Here is a 20,239-nt window from a genome sequence, read left to right as displayed (position 1 = left end):
AGAGAGAAAGAGGAGGCCTCAGCAGGTGGTCTGATACAGAGGTGAGGCTGAAACTAGGGGACTGGATTTGGAGGAGAGGAGGGAGAAGTGAAGATCAGCAGTTAGCCTACTGTTTCCCTGGCTAGAATCTCTCAACTCTATTTCTATTTCCTGTTAAAACCCCTCTGTGTTATATATTGCTGAAACACAGTAGCAGTTTTTAAAATGTGGCTATCTGGGCAGATTTTCAAACAGGCTTTAATTTAGTCCTTTGTACAGCCATCCAAAGCAGGAGAAGAAGCAGACAGAGCTTTAACCCAGGGAACACTTGTCTGTGCCAAATTGTAGCTCAAGCTTTCTTTCGTTTTGTTTTTTGTTTTGTTGTGTTTTGTTTTGTTGTGTTTTGTTTTGTTTTGATTTGTTTTGGGGGTTTGGGATTTTTGTTGTTGTTTTTTGGTTTTTGGTTTGGTTTGGTTTTTGTTTTCTGAGGCAGGGTTTCTCTGTGTAGCCTTGGCTGTCCTGGACTCATTTTATAGACCAGGCCGGCTTCCAACTCCCAGAGATCCACCTGCCTTCCCTCCCTGAATGTGTAGTTTGACTTTTAAAATTATCCTCCTACAGGTTTTTAAATTATCATCCTACATTTTCTCTCCATTATATTTTAAAATACAGGAGAAACTGAATAAAATATAGTGTTCCTACTAGGACTTCTTCTGACCTCCTCGGGTACCAGACTTGTATGTGGTATATATACATACAAGTATGTATGTATGCACATGTAATACCAGGATCACGGGACCCTCAGAGACCACCAGGAGATGACTCGATGCAAGAGCAAGGGAGCTTTATCATGAAAGCGATCAAACTTGAGACCCAAGTCTCACTGACACAGCAGTAGAGAAGTTAGACCCTGAGTCCTGAGCGAGCAGGCCTTTTAAAGGGAAAAACTGTAAGCAGGGGGTTTCCATGACAGCAAGCAGGGGAGGTGGGTACATGTTTCCATGAGAGAAAGCAGGGTGTTTCACACCTTGATGTTACAGAATTGGGTAAAAGCCATAAGAGACAGGTGACTGTTTACATAATCACAATTGCCAGGGAGATTGTATCTATTTTTTACTAAACATTTATTCTGTGATATTTCCTGGAGGCCATTGCTTGGAGAACTAACTTTGTTTTCTGGCAGGTGCACATTCTGTGATATTTCCTAGTACATGAGTTCAGCTCCCAGTCAAAATGCCTCCTTATTTCAAAATGGAGTAACCCAGGCTAACTTAAACTCTTCACACACTTACATACATACATACATTTAGGGAAAATACTCACACATAAAATAAAGAAAATATACTTTCTTCTTTCTTTAAAGTTTAACTTATTGAGTAGTTGTTAGTGGACATGTATCTAGGACTCCATAACTAGAGAGTCAGTTACAGAGAGTAACTAGTTCTATATCCTTTGGCATGCATACGTACACCTAGGCAGCTACCAATTTCAACACATGGGAAATTCTTCTTCCAGAACCTGCATTTGTAAGACCTGGGGTCTCACAGCTCAGGAGTTCAAGATCACGCCCTTCCCAGAAACCCCCACAGACCACGACTCAATGTAAAAGGAAGACATTTAATTTAACCATTGCGCAATGGGGCCACCCCTGCCAGTCAGCAAACTGTGGCACCTGGAGACAAAGGCTTTAGGTTTTTAAAAGAAAAATTACGGGAAATTTGAAGTTGCAGTTTTGGCAATTTAGGATTGGATGAGGAAGCTATAAAGTAAGATAATTGGGTAGTCTTAGGTGCTCAAGCTTGGCCAGTCCTGCCAAGTGTGGATGCAGCTGCAATTGAAGGTGGAGGTGGTTAGCTCATCCTTGAAGATTAGGGGCTGCGGACTTTTGGCTGGAGGTCAGGAGCTACACAGAAGAAGTCTGTGTTGGTTGCTAAGAAACACTATCTCAAAGACAAGGGTCTGGTCCTTCTTTTTGCTGAGTGAACTAAATGGAATAAAATATTGCCATTGATCATAGATATTTGTGGTAATTCAGGGTTAATCCATTCAAAGTACTGTACTATGAATGTATATTTCTACAAAAAACACTTTCTTTAGATTACTGGGTATCGCTGCAAACACTGAAGACATTGGGGGGGGGAAGTGTTTTACTTTACTTATGATTGGGTAATAAAAATAAAAACTGGCTAGGAATGGTGACACATACCTGCCGGGAGCCAAAGCTATTTACTGAAGCTAAAGTCAAATAATAAGCCAAGGCTATTTAGTGGAGACAAAGCTATTTACTGAAGCCAAAGCCAAATAGTGAGCAAAGGTCATTTAGTGGAGACCTAAAGCTATTTAGTGAAAGAGTTACCTAGGACCCTAAATCATGGGTGATAGATTTGTGAGGACATCTGTCTCTTAGTTGTAGAGCATCCGTGAGATATCTTAAGAAAACATCCTCACAGTATCTTCAGGTGCAATATTTAAGCTGTGAAAGCACTCTTCCTATCTCCTGCAGCGGTAATTTAACCTTCCCTCTTTTCTTGCCTTCTCCCTATATAAGTTGGGTAAACATTTCTAATAAACGAGGCTTTGATCAGACAAACAGACTTAGCCTTCATTCCTTGCGTCTCTTGTTCTCTACCTCATTCCTTCCACCCCTCTCTTTAGGAACCCCTTGAAGTCCCTCGGGTCGGGACACATACCTTTAATCCTAGACTTGGGAAAAGGAGAAAAGCAGATATGTGAGTTCAAGGTTAGCATGGTCAACATTCAAAGTTTCAAGGTCAGGTTGGTCTGCATAGCAAGATCCAGGGCAGAAAGAGCTACATAATAAAGAGACCCTGGCTCAAAATAACAACAAAAATGCTTAGGTAAATCAAAATTTTATATACGTTAGTAAAAAAACAAGCATGGTATAATTCTATGTTTCATACTCAAAATGATATGAGTTGGCAATGGTATGAATGTGAAATTCCTTTCAAAGGTTGGCGTGCTGACGTGCTGAGTACAACTTGGCCCATGGTGCAGTAATGCTGAAAGGTGAGTGAATCTCTACTAACTATATTGTGATGAGGGGAGGACATAGTGACTGGATCAAGGGGAAATGCCACAAAAGAGATTGTGATAATCTCATAGTTAGTCCCATCAGTTTGCATTGTTTTTAGTGCAATGCCAAAGCACATTTGTTTTCTCTCTTTACTTAGCTTGATCCCTTTGTGACTCTCCAATATATTATAAAACAACCAAGTACATCTACAGTAGATGCTAAAATGATGAAACTACCTGCTCTTGCATTTTTAACCTAAAAGGCTGTCATCAAAATAAATTTAATTTCTTGATAAAAGTTCTAAACATCAAGTGTTTTATTACAGCAACTGAAAATGGCAGAGCACACTAATTTCTCACAGCATTTATCATATTTGCTGCATGTATTGTCTCATCACCATTAAGGGATCCAATTTTGAGAAATCTCTAACATGAAACACCTATTCATTAATCCAGGTACTGGGGGGAGAGGGGGACTGGTCACTGCTTCAATAGCAATGTATCAGATCCCTGGAGCTGACTACTACCCAGGAGCTGACACTCAGCAGCTACCAACATCCAGTTAAGTAAACAAGAATGTCTCCAAGCTTAGTCAAATATACCAGCACAGACTGTATCACTACTCAGGCTTCATGTCTGGTGAAGACTCAAATATTTGTTGTTAAAGTTATGTTTAATATTACCTGTGTCCATATGCATAATACATGAATTGGTACATCTCTGTTTATTACAATTTTATATAAAACTGGAATTACTATGAAAATATCTGATGGGCCTGGAGAGATGGTTCTATGGTTAAGAGCATTGTCTGCTCTTCCAAAGGACCGGGTTCAATTCCCAGCACCCACATGGTAGCTCACAACTATCTGTACCACCAATTCCAAGGAATCTGATACATTATTTAAAAAAAAATTAACAATTATCTACTTTTTTCTGCAATGAGCTATACCTGCATGATAAAATGCATTCACAAAAAAGATTCATTGTGGGTTTTTCCACACTTGATTCTTCTAGAATTAACCTGGAAATGGAAAATGAAAAGGCAGGCTTCTCTTCTGTATGAAGGTACTGTATGGAGTATAAAAGGCTACTTAACATCTCTCAGAAAGATTCCCTATATTCATAAAGTGACTTGCCAATAATGAACTGTTAGCAATATAATGAGAAGAAATCACAGTCGAGAAGACTAAACATTACAGACATTTATTTCTCACTAATGTACCAGACATATAAAAGAGAAATAAAGGAGAAAGATGTTTTCTTCAAACAAATCTTAAATCCCAGAAAATATCTCTCAACAACTTTTGCAAAGATATCCTTGGGGTAACATGCACCTCACTCTGACATGACACAGAAACTGGAAAAAACTGCCTGCTATTCTTCAGATTGCCAAGTCTAAAAGCACTAGGGTTCATGACCTAAGAGTAGCTCACTTAACTTGTGATGGCAACAAGTGGAGGCTGATTTCTAACGATGTTCTTCCACACTGTAAGACTTCCCTTAGACTGTGCTGTCTGATCGCTGCTGAGGTGTGATAGGTAGTTAATAGGTTTTCAACATTAGAAGCTTTCTTTTCTCAAGTGAGTTCTCTGATGCATGCTTGGGGAAACTGCTAGCAGAATGTTGCCACAACGACCCCATTCACAGAGATTCTCCTCACAGGATGATCTCATATTTAACAAGGTGTGACTTCCAGGCAGTTTTCTAATGATTATATTTCTTAAAGAGGTTTTTCCCATGTCGACTTTCTCATGAATATTAAGGCATGAATGAGGTCAAAATGATCTCCAACATTAATTATATTCACAATTTGTTTCTAAATTATGTTATAGAAGTATTTTCCACATTCATGGCATTGATATTCTCTTCAATATGAGTTATCTCAGCTATATCAAAGAAAACACATGGTTACAACTCTTATATTCTTGAGATTCATGTTTCTCCTACATAAATACTTAGATGCACACTGAGTTTTGATCTCTAGTAAAACATTTTTCCACATGTATTACATTTATAAAAATTCTCTTCTGTGTGACTTTCCTTACAACTGCTTAAGTGCAAGTTCTGGTGAAACTTCCTTTATATTCATTCAATAATTCCTAAACTTTCTCACCCCGGGTGTGTTCTCTCCTGTAAACTGAGATTTGTTTTATAGAAAGAAAACCTATACTACTCATCCTTAAGTGGATTCTTGGAGTACATGGTTTATTCTGAGGCTTAAATGTCAGGCAAATATCTTTCTGTACCCATTATCATCATAGCTCCCCATGACTGTGAGTTTTTTGATGCCTACTTAGGTCTGATTTCTGTGAAAAGGTTTTTCTACATACAGAGACGTTCATAGGGTTTCTTCCCAGAATGAATCAACTCATGTACAATAAGGGATGATTTATAGCCAAATGTTTTCCCACACTGAATGCATTCATAGGGCTTTTCACCTGTGTGAATTCTATGATGCTCATTGAGGACTAACTTCCACTGAAAGGTTTTCCCACATTTATTGCATTCATAGGACTTCTCACCTACATGACTTATCTGATGCTTGTTGAGATACGACTTGTTTTGAAATGCTTTTCCACACTCTTTACATTCATTGATGAGTTGTGAGGTATGACTTATTTTGAAAGGCTTTTTTCACACTCTTTACATTCAGGTAATTTCTCACTGTTGTGGATCCTCTGATGCCTCCTGAGGTCTGACTTTTGGTAAAAGGCTTTTCCACACTCATTGCATGCATAGGGCTTCTCACCAGTGTGTGTTCTATGGTGCATGTTGAAGTATGACCTATCATGGAAAGTTTTTCCACATTTTTCACATTCATAATGTTTATCACTCTTGTGAGCTCCCTGATGCATTCTGAGGTATGACCTCTTCAGAAAGGCTCTTCCACAGTCTTTACATTCATACTGTTTCTCACCAGTGTGAGTTCTCTGGTGCATTTTGAGGTACCACTTATATTGGAAGGCTTTACCGCACTCACAACATTCAAAGGGATTCTTCCCAGTATGAGTCCTCTCATGTACAATGAGGGCTGACTTTTGCCTGAAGGTTTTATCACATTCACTGCATCTAAAAGGCTTTTCTCTTGTGTGAATTCTCTGATGAATAGTAAGGGAAGATTTAGTGCTAAAGTGTTTCTCACACTGAATGCACACATGAGCTTTCTTTCTTTATGTGTCCTCTGATAAACTCTAAGGTCTAAACTAGGAATAGCACTTCCTCAAGATCCAGCCATACCACTCCTAGGCATATATCCAAAAGAGGGAAAAGTACACAATAAAGACATTTGCTCAACCATGTTTGTAGCAGCTTTATTTGTAATAGCCAGAAGCTGGAAACAACCCAGACACCCCTCAACTGAAGAGAGGATTCAGAAATTGTGCTATATCTACACAATGGAATATTACTCAGCAATGAAAAATGAGGAAATCATGAAATTTGCAGGTAAATGGTGGGATCTGGAAAAGATCATCCTGAGTGAGCTGTCCCAGAAGCAGAAAGACACACACAGTATATACTCACTCATATAGATATATAATATAGGATAAACCTACTAAAATCTGTACTTGTAAAGAAACTAAACAAGAGGGAGGACTCTAACTAAAGTGATCAGTCTGCATCCTGAAAGGCAAAGAGGATGGGCATCAGAAGAAGAAGAAAACAGGAAATAAGTTAGGAACCTGCCACAGAGGACCATGGAAAGGCTTTTCCCTGTAGACTATCAAAGCAGATGCTGAGACTTATGGCCAACTTTTGGGAAGAGTGCATGGAATCTTATGAAAGATGTGGGAAATAATAGTAAGATCTGGAGAGTATAGGAGTTCCACAAAGAGAGCAACAGAACCAGAAAATTTGAACACAGGGGTCTTTCCTGAGACTCATACTCTAACCAAGTACCATGCATGGAGATAACCTAGAAACCCTTCACAGATGTAGCCCATGGCAGTTCAGTGTCCAAGTGGGTTCCATAGTAATGGGAAGAGGGACTACCTCTTACATAAACTGATTGGCATGCTTTTTGATCACCTACCCCTGAGGGGGGAGTAGCCTTACCTGGACACAGAAGATGATAATGCAGCCACTCAGCCACTCCTGATGAGATCTGATAGACTAAGATCAGAAGGAAGGAGAGAGGGACCTCCCCTATCAGTGGACTCAGGGAAGGGCATGCTTGAAGAAGGGATAGGGAAGGTGGGATTAGGAGGGGAGGAGGTGGGGCTTATGGAGGGATACAAAGTGAATAAAGTATAATTAATAAAACTTAAAAAAATGTCTAAGGCCTAATTTGCTAGTAAATGTTTTCCTTCTTTCAAGGCATGTACAATATTTCCTCCCTGAGAATGTAGCTTGTTGTTTAGTGGGGTTACAGTTGTTACTGAAAGTTGCCTTCACTACCTTAGTCATGACATTTGATTTAACAGAAACTTCTTTGTATTCATTATGCTTACAGGAAGTCAATCCCATTTAAAGTTGCTTAGATGTACTAATCTTTTTTCAATAGTTTTGCCTCCTTTTCCTTTCTCCACTGTATTCAAAATTCTGCCATCCAGTTTGAATCTTGGAAATTCCATACAGTTTTCAATGCAGAAGAAGAGCAGCATGTACAGTGTATGGAAAATGAAGGTCAAACTATTTTAGAGAAACTCTGGAAAAGTGAAGACCTGATGGTTTAAAAGTGGGATCAACTAATAGAAATGTATCGGGAGCTGATGACAGTGTCCCAGCAGCCATATGTGGTGCTGCTCCAGGGGAGCATGGAGGAGTGCATGAAAGAGCTTCTTTATCTGAGGCCCACACTGTGACTATTACATCTAAGATAGCTGTCTACATTCCCTGCACTATTGTTAGTGGATTTTAGGGATAATCTGGAGACACTATGTTCTGCAATAACCTTAAAAGAGCAAGCTTTTGACCCTGTGTCAGTGGATTCCCCATTGAACATCTCCTTATTTTTTTGCTTTTGTAGCTTGCTTCCTTGAAATCCCAAACCGAGTTATTCCTGTTACTACATATTCATCCTTTTTGTCTCTACTTTAAAATTATGTACAGTTTTAATGAAATTTATAGTTATTTTCTTCTCTTTACAAAATGTAATTTTGTGTGTTCTTTGGAAGATGAAGCTTCGAAGTATGAACTTTTTTGGTGGTGAATGATGGCCTGAAACTCACAGTAATCCTGAGGTCTTAAAACCCCAAATTCTGGAATTTTAGGCATGAGGTGTCAGGCAGGGGTGAGGTCATACTTTTAAAGTAGTCTTAGTAAAAGCATGCCTGTGCATTGTGGACAGGCTCAAAGAATGTCACATTTGTAAACAGCTGTAGGTTGTAAAGCAATGTACCTTCACTATGTATGCATGTTCTTCTTAATTATTGCCCTCATAGTCTGATTTCATCAAGAATTCTCTTCTGCTCATTTGCTTGGTTGGTATTATCTTAAGACATCAAAATAAATTTGAAAGGTCAATAAGTGTGATGATGACTAACATTTGTATGAACTTCATATACAAACATTGTATGTCATTTCTTCAGAAATCTAAACTATTCTTGTTGTCTTTGCAGGATTTGGAAGACATGTTCAGAAGGTGAGTATAGTCATCAGTGCAAGCCAGGATCCTTAAAGTATGCTATAAAACTGACCAATCTGCCTTAGCAATCTAAAAATATACTTTAGACAGGAATAATCAATTGCTTGTGTATGATGCTTGAGATTGGTTTCATGTATATGATATCTGTTCTTCTTTATCAGAAAGTGCCTTTACTTATGAAATAATAGTGGAATATGCGGGGCACTATTTTGCTGCCTGGGGATCATGGAGCTTCACCTTTGGAAAGTATTCCTGGGAACTAGATTTGAAGGATTCTTGGGACTGGGCTGTAGGGGTGTGTCAGGATGCCTGGTTGAGGAAGAGAAACCAGCAGACTGAACCTGAGGGTGCATTTCCTCTTGTGTGTGTGAAGCAGAGTAATCAGTACAGTCTCCTCACCAAGTGAGAATAAACCCATCACTGTGTAGAGAAGCCAGTGGGCCAGGTTGGTGTGCTCCTTGGTTGTGAGGGTAGATGTGCAAGTTTCCTGAAAGTCGCCAAGACTTCGTTCATATACAGTTACTCTCCTGGCACCTTCAATTACCCTGTCAGGCTTTTCTTCTCATCTGGCCACACATGACCATAGGAAGCTGTAATCCAGTACTTTAGTGCTGTTTAAGGGTTTCCTTCTGTAAATTTATTCCTTCTATTGCTATGAAATATTAAAATTCTATTAAATATAAAAGATGGTTGACTATTTTTTCCTCACCTGTTTTTAAAACAGGGTTTCATTTTTTCTTCCATTTACCTATTTATTTATTTAACCACTTGACAGCCTTATCTAAGCCTTCTTCCTCCTTTCTTCCCAATCTCTTCATTAAGCCCCCACCTTTTTCCTTCTCAGAGAAGAGTATACACCCCATGGGTACCAACCCACCCTGGCACCTCAGGTCACAGTAGGACTAAGCACATCCTCCCCCACTGAGGCCTTACAAGGTAGCCCAGCTAGGAGAAAGGGATCCAGATGCAGGCAACAGAGTCAGAGACAAATCCTACTCACCTTGTTGGGGGACCCATATGGTGACTAAGCTGAACATCTGCTACATGGTCCATCCCATTAATGCCCTCTGGTTGGTGGTTCAATCTTTGTAAGCCCCAATGAGCCCAGGTTACTTTATTCTACAGGTCTTGTGGTTTGCTTGACTGCACTATCTCCCTCAATCCTTCCTCTCACTTTTCCACAAGTCTCCCCTAGTTTGTCATATTGTTTGGCTAAGACAGGGTTTCTTTATGTAGCTCTGACTTTCCTGGAACTCACTCTGTAGACAAAGTTGGCCTGGAATTCACAGAGATCTTCCTGTTTCTGCCTCCCAATGCTGGGACTAAAGCTATGCTCTCCTTTCTTTTCTCCTTCCTGTTTTCCTTTCTTCCTTCATTCGTTCCTTTAAAAAAAGTTTTTTCGAAGGAACCAGACAGTAGCCTACCAGAGAGGGCCTCTGAAAGACTCTACCCAGTAGGGTATTGAAGCAGATGCTGAGACCCATAGCCAAACTTTGGAGAGAGTGCAGGTAATCTTAGGAAAGAAGAAGGAGATAGAATGACCTGGAGGGGACAGGAGTCCACAAGGTCATCAACAGAACCAAAAATTCTGTGCCCAGGGGTTCTTTTCTGAGACTGATACTCCAACCAAGTAACATGCATGGAGATATCCTAGAACCCCTGCTCTAATATAGCCCATGCCAGGTTAGTCTCCAAGTGGGTACCATAGTAAGGGGAATAAGGGCTGTCTCTGATATGAACTCAGTGGCTAGTTCTTTGATCACTTTCCCCTGAGGTGGGGACAGCTTTACCAGACCTCAGCAGAAGACAAATACAGCCAGTCCTGATGAGACCTGATATACTAGGGTCAGGTGGATGGGGAAGAGGTCCTCTTGGTGTCCAGCTGATCCACCTGGACTTGGGGAGAGGCATGGGAGGAGATGAGGGAAAGACAGTGGGACTGGGAGGGGGGAGAGAAGGGGCTATAGACAGGATACAAAGTGAATGAATTGTATTAAATAAAAAAAGTAAAAAATATATTGACCCAAAAATAGGTAAGGGGCTATTTTAAATTGTTTTCCTATTTATTTATTTTGTTCACTTTATGGCCTGATTGAAACCCCCTCAGTCTCTCCTCTCAGTCCCACCTTCATCCATTCCCAAATCCCATTATCCTCTGAGAGTTGGAAGCCCATCATGGGCACCATCCCACCCTGGTACATCAAGTCACAGCAGGACTAGCTGCATCCTCTCCCACTGAGGCCAGACAAGGCACCCCATTTATGTGAAAGGAATCCAAAGGCAGGCAAAAGAATCAGAGACAGTGTCTATTCTAGTTGTTAGGGAACCTACCTGAAGAACAAGGTGCATATATGCTATATATGCATAGGGAGCCTATGCCCATCCCATGCATGCTCTTTGGTTGGTGGTCCAGTCTCTGTGAGACCCTATGGACCAAGGTTAATTGACTTTGCATGTCTTTCTGTGCTGTCCTTGACCCCTTCAGCTCCCTCAACTCTTCCTCCCACTCTTCCACAAGACTCTTCTAGAGTCTTGCCAATTGTTTGGCTGTGTATCTCTCCATTTGCTTCTATCAGTGGCTGGATAAAACTTCTTCCAAGACAGTTATGATGGGCCCCTGTGTACAAGCCTAGCAGACCATCACCAATAATGTCAGGGGTTGGCTCTCTCCAATGGAGTGTGTCTCAGTTGTGCCAATCTTTGGCCCTTACTCTGTCAGGCATTTCTTCTCCACTGGCTACACAAGAGCGTAGGAAGCTATAATCTACTACTTTAGTGCTGCTTAAGTATTTCCTACTATAATGTTTTGTAGCCATTAAATAATATAATGCTATAAAGGGTAAAAGAAAACGGCTGAGTATCTGTGATTCATATATTCTACCCAGAACACTTCCTTTCACACTGGTTCTTGTTTGTTGTTTTTTTGTTTTTGCATGCTGGTGAGAATTACTAATTAGGACTTAGGCTCTAGTTTAATGATAAAGCCGTGGGTATGATCAGTACACTGATCTGGATTCCAGCATCCTAAAAATGTTATGTATCTGTGTGAGTCTAAATAAGTGGTGTCAAGCCGGAGCACAGAGATGCACTGTAGGCAGATTTGTTGATCCTTGAAATCTTTGAATCCATATTTTATCTAATAAAATGTAATCATTCATTATCTGAGACAGAAAAAAAAAGCAGGGTCTCATTATCCTAAAACAAGGGATTGTTTTTTTTCTGAAAAAAAAAATAAAAGGAAAAAAAAGAAAAAAGAAAAAAGTGACTTTCTCCTATTCTTTATTTTTAAGCTATTTTATGTTTGCAACACACTCGAATTAAATGTTTTTTTAATTTATTTTATTTTATTTTTCTTTATTAATTACACTTTACTCACTTTGTATCTGCCCCAATTCTCTCTCTCCTCCTGTCCCAATCCCTCCATTCCTCCACCCTCTGCATGCATGCCCATCCCCAAGTCCACTGATAGGGGAGGACTTCTTTTCCTTCCTTCTGATCTAGTCAATTAGGTCTCATCAGGAGTGACTGCCTTGTCCTCTTCGGTAGCCTGGTAATGCTGCTTCAACATCAGGGGGAGGTAATTAAAGAGCAGGCCAATCAGTTCATGTCAGAGATAGTCCCTGTTCCTATCACAATGGAACCCACTTGGATACTGAATTGCCGTGGGCTACATCTGTGCAAGGGTATTAGGTTATCTCCATGTATAGTCCTTGGTTGAAATAGCAGTCTCAGGAAAGAGCCCTGTGTTCAGATTTTTTAGTTCTGTTGCTCTCCTTGTGGAGTTCCTGTCCTCTCCAGATCTTACTGTTTCCCACTTCTTTCCTAAGATTCCCTGAACTCCGCCTAATCCAGTATATAAAAAGAACTAAAGAAGTTAAACAGCAAAAAATCAAGTAATCCAATCAAAAAATGGGGTACAGAGCTAAACAGAGAATTCTCTACAGAGAAATATCGAGTGGCAGAGAAACACTTAAAGAAATGCTCAAGCTCATTAGCCATCAGGGAAATGCAAATCAAAACAACCCTAAGATTTTACCTTACACCCATCACAGTGGCTAAGATCAAAAACTCAAGAGACAGCACAAGAGCCAGATTGATTTCCAAAGTGGTTGATATGCCTACCCTAGCTCCTGAATAATGACATGCAAACTTTTATTTTTTTATTATAACCTTCTGGGACTATAGCTGAGAATATACTGACCTATTCTAACACCAGCCTACTTTCCAGCTGTGTGGCTCATTACCTGCCATCTAAGTATTTCTCTTGCACCTCCTTACTCATCTGTGTCCTCATGCCAACCCTCTTTTGAGGATGCCTTCCCCCCAACCCAGGACCCCATCACTGAGATCAGAAGTCCCTCCTTATCCTTTCCTTCCCTGCTATTGACAGTTCAGCCCTTTATTAACTAATCAGAAGGTTAGTAAGAACAATGTTTACACAACATTGAGGCAGGAGATGTTTCCTAGAAATGACAGTGCTAAGGCCTGGACTGAAACCAGATCTCTGGGTACAGAAATCAGTTTTTAAACACACAGTGCACAAAAACTACCTCTAACAGCAAGAGCTAGCCCTGCTCCCTACTGGCTAAAGCACTTGGAAGAGTGAAGCCTGTACCTCTCCTGGGCAACACAGTAGGGCTGTGTATTCCCTGATGGGGAAGGCATTGGTGAGCCAGTCCCAGGGTTTGAGAGCAAGAGAGCTATCCCAGCACCTCACAGGCTGCAGCATTTGGGAGAGTGGGCCCAGTGCCTCTGCTGGGCAGCACAGTGGAGCTGGCTTTGGAGTCATGGGTGTGGTAGAGCTGCCCAGCTTTAGGGCATGAGATCAGGAAAGCTGACCTTGCCACCTGCCCATGGCAGCACTGGGAGTCCTATAAAGAGAAGTGCTGGAGAGCTCACCCTGGTGGTGGTGATAAGGGAGAGTCAATGGGCCAACCAGCTCTGCTATCACCCAGGCTCAGCTCCAGGTTTCAGAGTTGGCCCATCCCAATATCTGTATCATCTGTGAAGGACTGGGACATATGAAGAGGCTGGCCAATCCTGCTGATTTAAAGCTGCAGGATTTTTATAACATAGGGCAACAATAGCATAACTGAAAGGAGTCCCATTGAGGACCTAATATTGATGAATCAGAAAGCCAGATAACTTGAACCAGACCAATGAGTCATTGCAATGAACATTTAAAAGTGAAGATGTGTCGTGATATTTAGTGAGTTTGAGGACAGCCTGGTCTACAGAGCTAGTTCCCGGGCAGGCAAGTCTACATACACACACACCAACCCATCCACACCCAACTATCCCTCCCCCACATAAACTCTATCTTGTGTCAATTTAAAATAAAATTAGCCAGCACAATACACATCAGTGCTAGGAAGCATTAAGATAGCATCCTACATCTAAATAATATTTTTATGATTCTAAATCCAACTGGGTTCCTGAGCATATTTAAAAAGGGCTTTAGTTCTGAACTTGAGCTTCATTCCTAATTAGTACTTCTGACATGTATGCAAAAACTAAGAAACAAAAAATGAAACTAGAGAAACCTGCTTTAAAAGGTGTTCTGGGTAGACTCTGGGGGCCACAAAGAAAAGAAAACACAGTTAACCATGTTTTATATTTAATGGTATTTTAATATTTAATGGCAAAAAATAACATTATATTAGGAAATACTTAAACAGCACTGAAGTACTGGATTACAGCTTTCTATCAAAATGTGCCACCAAAGGAGAAGAAAGGCCTGACAGGGTAATTGAAGGCACCCAGAGGGTAACTGAACATGAGGGAACTCTTGGCTACATCCAGGAAACTCACACATCCACCCTCACAATCAAGGAGCACACCAACCCGGCCCACTGGCTTCTCTATATAGTGGTGAACTACTGGGCAGGTGGTGAGGAGACTGTACTGATTGCCCTGTTTCACACACACATGGAGAAACACACCCTCAGGTTCAGTCTGCTGCCTTCTATTTGTTAAATACTCATCCTCACAGACTCCTACAGCCCAGTCAGGAGAGTCCATTAAATCCATCTCCCAGTAATATTTCCTAGAGAAGAAGCTCTGTGATCCACAGGAAGCAAAATAGTGTCCAGCTGATCCTACAGATGTCTCCTGATGGTGAGAGCTAAAGGTGAATCTTTTCATGACATCAAATAGGTTCATCTTGTCATGGAGTAAGATTGCATTTCCAAAGAATATGTTCACTGTAGGAAGAGGCAAAAGACAACTATTTAGTTGAAAAGACTGTTTACAATTCTTAGGTGAGAGAGGTACCTGGAGATTGCCTGAATTATAAAAGAGAAGGCTAAGGGTAGCAGGTTAAATGTAGCTCAAATACTTCAAAGTCAAGAAATTCCACAAGAAACTGAATGGGATCCTGATAAAAATTTGCTGATGCTGTAGAGGTGGCTTTTCATTACACCTGGCAAATGGAAGATGTGTACTTTGCAGCTAGGTCTGGAGCAAAGACTGTCCTTACCTGTTTCCATTAATAGTTATTTCTAAAATAGAAGCAATGATGATGGTATTTTTATTTGCATGTAAGCACTCATGTTTATACTCAAGTAAAGAATAAATGTGCATTAGAAGTGGTTCCCTGGTTGTAATTGTCTGGTTTAACCCCTCCCTCCTCTGATACTCTTTCCATATGAAGTCACAATTCACATTTAGATCTAACAGGGGAATTAAGACACTGCCTCTTGACCTATCTATTTGTTTTATTTTTATTGCTCATGATATATGCCTTGGTGTATATAGTTATTTTATGTTTACTAAATTCTTTTTTGATAGAGAGCCTTGGTATATATTTTTGACTGGCTTGGAACTCCCTATTTCAAACAGGCTAGCCTCAGACTCATAGGCAATCCTCATGGCTCCACATTTTAATGTTGGGATTACAAGTGTACACCACTATATTTTATATATTTTTAAACTAAGAAGTGTAACATACTTTTAAAAAATTCAACTGCTAAAATGATTAAGGGAAAACAATCAAATAACTCCAACACTTAGAATGATTTAGATGGTCCTGAATTAATTATCATTTCTTATGTCTCAAGGAACAGGTGTTACTATATTTTCATCCTGGATCACATACAACATTATATTCATGTTCATTTATGCTTGTTGTTTGTTAAGTGACCACATGAATAAACACTATTAGAAATGTGACTTACAATGACATAACCTTCAGAGGAGTTACAAATTCATATACACAACACTTATGTCATTGTTGAAGGGCAACTTTGGTCATTTCAGTAGTGCTGATACTTACCTAGGAAGCACTTGCACCTCTCAATCAGTCCAGTGATGGGCAGGACACTGAGCTCTGGTTTCATCACCTGGGACATGCACAGCTGCACTGACTCACTTCTGCAAGGAGAGGAAGACTTTGATCTGCCTGGTGCTAAAGACACCATCACACTGATGAGGAGAAATGCTCACTCCAAGTTCAGACAATGACTCAGGAGTTAAATCCCTTCCCACACAAGCCTGGCAACTTGAGTTCAATCCCAGGAACCTGTGGTGGAAGGAAAGGACTGACTTCTGAAAGTCATCCTCTGACCTCCACACATGTACAATGGCACACATGCATGCATGCACACACATAAAGAGAACAAATCTAATTAGTACAAATAAACACTTGTCTGAACATCTTTCACACAAGCATTTTCTGATATCATAGTGACCCCACGAACAGAAGACAGGGCTGTTTCCCCCAGATGTTCTTTTTGAAGCCTTCGGGCTTCCCATTTGGTTTTCCATGCATTCTGCCATTTCTTCTACTACTAGAAAAAAAGGGTGATGTACTTCAAGGTTTATGATTTCAAAAGTAGATATTTTATCACCAAGCCCTCTTGTATACACTGCTTCACTATTATGTAGTAAGTAAAGGCACTTTCTGGTAAAGAAGAACAAATGTCATGTACATGAAACCAATCTCAACCATCATACACAAGCAATTGAGTATTCCTATCTAAAGTATATTTTTAGTTTGCTAAGGCAGCTTCGTCAATTTTATAGCACACTTCAAGGATCCTGGCTTGCAATGATGACTATACTTGCCTTTTGAAGATGTCTTCTAAATCCTGCAAAGACAACAAGAATAGTTAAGATTTCTGAAGACATGGCATACAATGTTTGATTATAAAGTTCAGATAAATGTCAGTCATCATCAAACTGATCCACCCTGCAAATATATTTTCATGTCTCAGAATAAAGCCAACTAAGATTAGCAGAGGAGAAATCTTGATGAACTCACACTGTGAAAGTAACACTGAAGAAGAAAATGCATAGTGATTGTACTTTGCTTTGCAAAGGGGACTTTCCTTGAGCCTGCCTACAAAGCATAGGAATACTTTTTATGGAGAATACTTCAAAACTGTGACTTCACCCCTGACTGGTACCTCATAGCTATAATTCCAGAATTTAGAGTTTTAAGGACTTATGATAACTGTGAGTTTCAAGCCAGCTAGTACCACAAAAAGAAGACCATATATCAAAACCACTATTTCCCAAAGTACCCTCAAAAACACAGCTTTAAAAAGAAGAAATTAGGTAAACTGTGTATAAATAGAGGTGAAATATTCAAGTAGAAGCTCACTGGAATGTTTGGTAACAGGAATAACTGAAAATGGGATTTCAAAGAAGCAAGCTACAAAAACAAAAAAAAAGATGTGATATTTAATAGGGAATCTACTGACACACTGTCAAAAGCTTGTTCTTTTAAGATCATGGCAAAAACTAGTGTCTCCAGGTTATCCCTAAAAAGGAAATCCACTGACAATAATTGCAGGGAATGTAGACAGCTATCTTAGGTATAAGAGCCAGAGTGTGGGCCTCAGATAACAAAGCCCTTTCATGAACTCCTCCATGCTCACCTGGAGCAGTACCATATATGACTGCTGAGACATTGTCATCAGCTCCCGATACATTTCTTTCAGTTGGTTCCTCTTTTGGACCATCAGAGCTTTACTTTTCCTGAGTTGTTCTAAAATACATTGGGCTTCATTTCTCATACACTCTATATGCTGCTTTTCTTCTTCATAGAGGACTGGCTGTAGTTTCCTATACTCTAACCTGATCATTTCTTTCTGAAGAGACACGTAGTCCTGAAGAAAAAGGGACATTCTAGATCACATTTACAGAACATTTTATCCTCTCAACTGACTTCTTCTATGTTTAAATTCGACTAGTGGATCCTGTCAGTGTGCTGCACACTGATTTGCTGTATTTTCAGAAATGGAAATTATTTTATTTCATTCAATTCTACTTTGTTAATGGCACAATCAATGAACCCATAATTTTGCTAAGAATTTTTATCAAATTAATGATATCCTGAGCCACCTGAAGAAAAGGTATTCATTGGTAATTCATACTTTCATACAAATTTGAAATTCTGCATGTAGTGATTAAATATCATGACACAGCCATAGAGTCAAGGCACTGTGCCAAACTGTCAGCAAGTCACTCATTAGTCTCAACATTCTCTGCCACAGCTTGGCCATGCTCTCTGAGTGCAGACTTGTATACCACACTCAGAATTAGAGGCCTGCAGAAAAGGTTTTCCTATTATCAACACCCATGCCTTATTCTCAACTTTTGAATGAGCAGGTTTGCAAGAGAGCTGCCTCAACCTATTTTCAAGCTGATTTTCAGCATCAGTCTCATACCCACCATCCACTGAGTTGACATTCTGTTCTCTGCATTTAGACTCTCCTGATTTTCTTGGAGCTTCTCCCATAAAGATGCCATTAGATTTAGAAATTTCTCCTGTAAAAAGTAAAAAATATCCACTTTAGGTAAATGAATCCTACTGATGAACTCTTAGGCAATGAACACATTACTGTAGGGAGAGTGGAAGGATCACAATATCCTTTATTTTTTACTATTGTTGACTATGAATTTTAGATTTCAGGGAAGAGAAATAAAAAATACAACATAACCCTTTGCTCACTTAAGTGATTTATGAGCCTGACTGTCTGGGTAACTTGTATCTGGTTGGGATGCCCAGATCCTTCTCTCTAGCTAATTCCAATGTATTTTTTTTTCTCATTTAGTCTCCAGTCATGGACATTTTTAAAGATATGAATTTACTATGTCATTTTCCAGTGACCTGAGCATAGTGAATCATAAAACTAGAAATTGTCTTTACATTATTATTTTCTGAAACTGTGTTTACATTTGTGATTACCCTTTCTCCATTAGCTGTTTTAAAAAAGCCTCCATTCAGAATGTAATTGTTTCAACATCATCAGGACAGGAATCTTCCTGTGCTCTCCTAAGCCTCCTCTCTCCAGCTGTCATGTTCTCTCAGAACCATTACTTACCATTTGCCTCTCAGCAGCTGCTTCAATGGGACAGTGTCTGTGACCCTTGTGCTCTTGAGAGTCAGAGCACCATTGACAGAGGAGGATCCTGTTCTCCTCACAGAAGATCCTCTTTGCCTCCTTGTGGGTCACACACTTGTGCTCCTCAGAGTTCAGGTACTTCATGAGGCTGTCCTGTCTGGCAATGGACACCAGCTTCTTCAGAACAACGTTGGTTCTGAAGTCCTTCTGCTGGGATGGATGCCTACACGGGGGACAGTGGACAGGAACTTGCAGGCCTTCCCAGAAAAGGCAGAGGCAGGCCCGACAGAAGCTGTGTCCACAGCTTATGGTGATTGGGTCTGAAAGGCAGCCCAAGCATATGGAGCAAGTGAGCTCTTCCTGGAAAGCCTGTGAGATGCCTGACTCCATTTTCCTGAGGAAAGAAACAGAATTACTATTATTGGGCACTAGAGAAGCAAGAAACTTCACAAAATCTAATTTAAGTTGTGATTCAGTTCTGTCTGTGTCAAAACAGGATTCATTTTTTGTATGACCAAAAAGAAAATGAAGCATAGGTTTATAGTTGTTGATAATTCCTGGCACACTTTTCTCTATGGAAACACAGAGGATCTGATGACCTTCTGTGTCTTCCCATCTGCAATTCTCCTGGAGACTTCAGCCCAGATTGGTACATTGATTCAAGGCCATAGCCATCTTCAATGTAGAAAAAAACAATGTGGGAGGAAAAATACACTGTAAAGTGACCAAAGTCAATCAACTCCACAGCTGGCCTTTCATTGCAGACGTACGTTAGTAGAACACTTCCTTCTTTTCTATTCAATAAAATAAACCCTACTTCACACCTTGTCCATTAAATGCTTTTGTTTGATATCACATTAAGTTTCCTTTGTTCCACCACTTGCCAAGAATAATACTTTATGATGGCTCATAACTCAAGAGTATTGGCCATCATGCTGTGAAAGAAATGGTGACAGGAGTTCAAAGCAGCTGGTCTCCTGGCATCCAACATCACAGTGGGAAGCAAAGAAAACTTATGTTCAGCTCCTCTTCTGCTTTTTCTTTAGTTTGAGACCATAACCCATGAAATGGTGCAATTATCTCAATAGAATTTATGGTGGAACTTTGCATCTGAAAAATCAAACCCAATAATCATTCACACACTTGAGAAGTCATTTTCATACCAATCCTAAATAACATCAATTGAATACTAGGAGAACCCTCTGTGGAAATTGTTTGCTTCCCAAAGACACAACTCCTGCCTTGAGTTTATGAGGGAAAATCTTGAGACATAAAGGAAGCTCTCATGACTATT

The 20,239-nt window shown here is 40.0% G+C and overlaps 1 pseudogene; it reads right to left on the bottom strand.

Moving 5' to 3' along the window:
• Positions 1 to 5,267: 5,267 nt before the first annotated feature.
• Positions 5,268 to 19,335, bottom strand: LOC132654846 (zinc finger protein ZFP2-like; annotated as a pseudogene).
• Positions 19,336 to 20,239: the final 904 nt, after the last annotated feature.

This window comes from Meriones unguiculatus, chromosome 6 (genome assembly GCF_030254825.1).
Source record: "Meriones unguiculatus strain TT.TT164.6M chromosome 6, Bangor_MerUng_6.1, whole genome shotgun sequence".
In the NCBI taxonomy this organism is placed as follows: domain Eukaryota; kingdom Metazoa; phylum Chordata; class Mammalia; order Rodentia; family Muridae; genus Meriones; species Meriones unguiculatus.
Note: the sequence above shows the minus strand (reverse complement) of the source record. Positions and strands in the feature narration are given on the sequence as shown.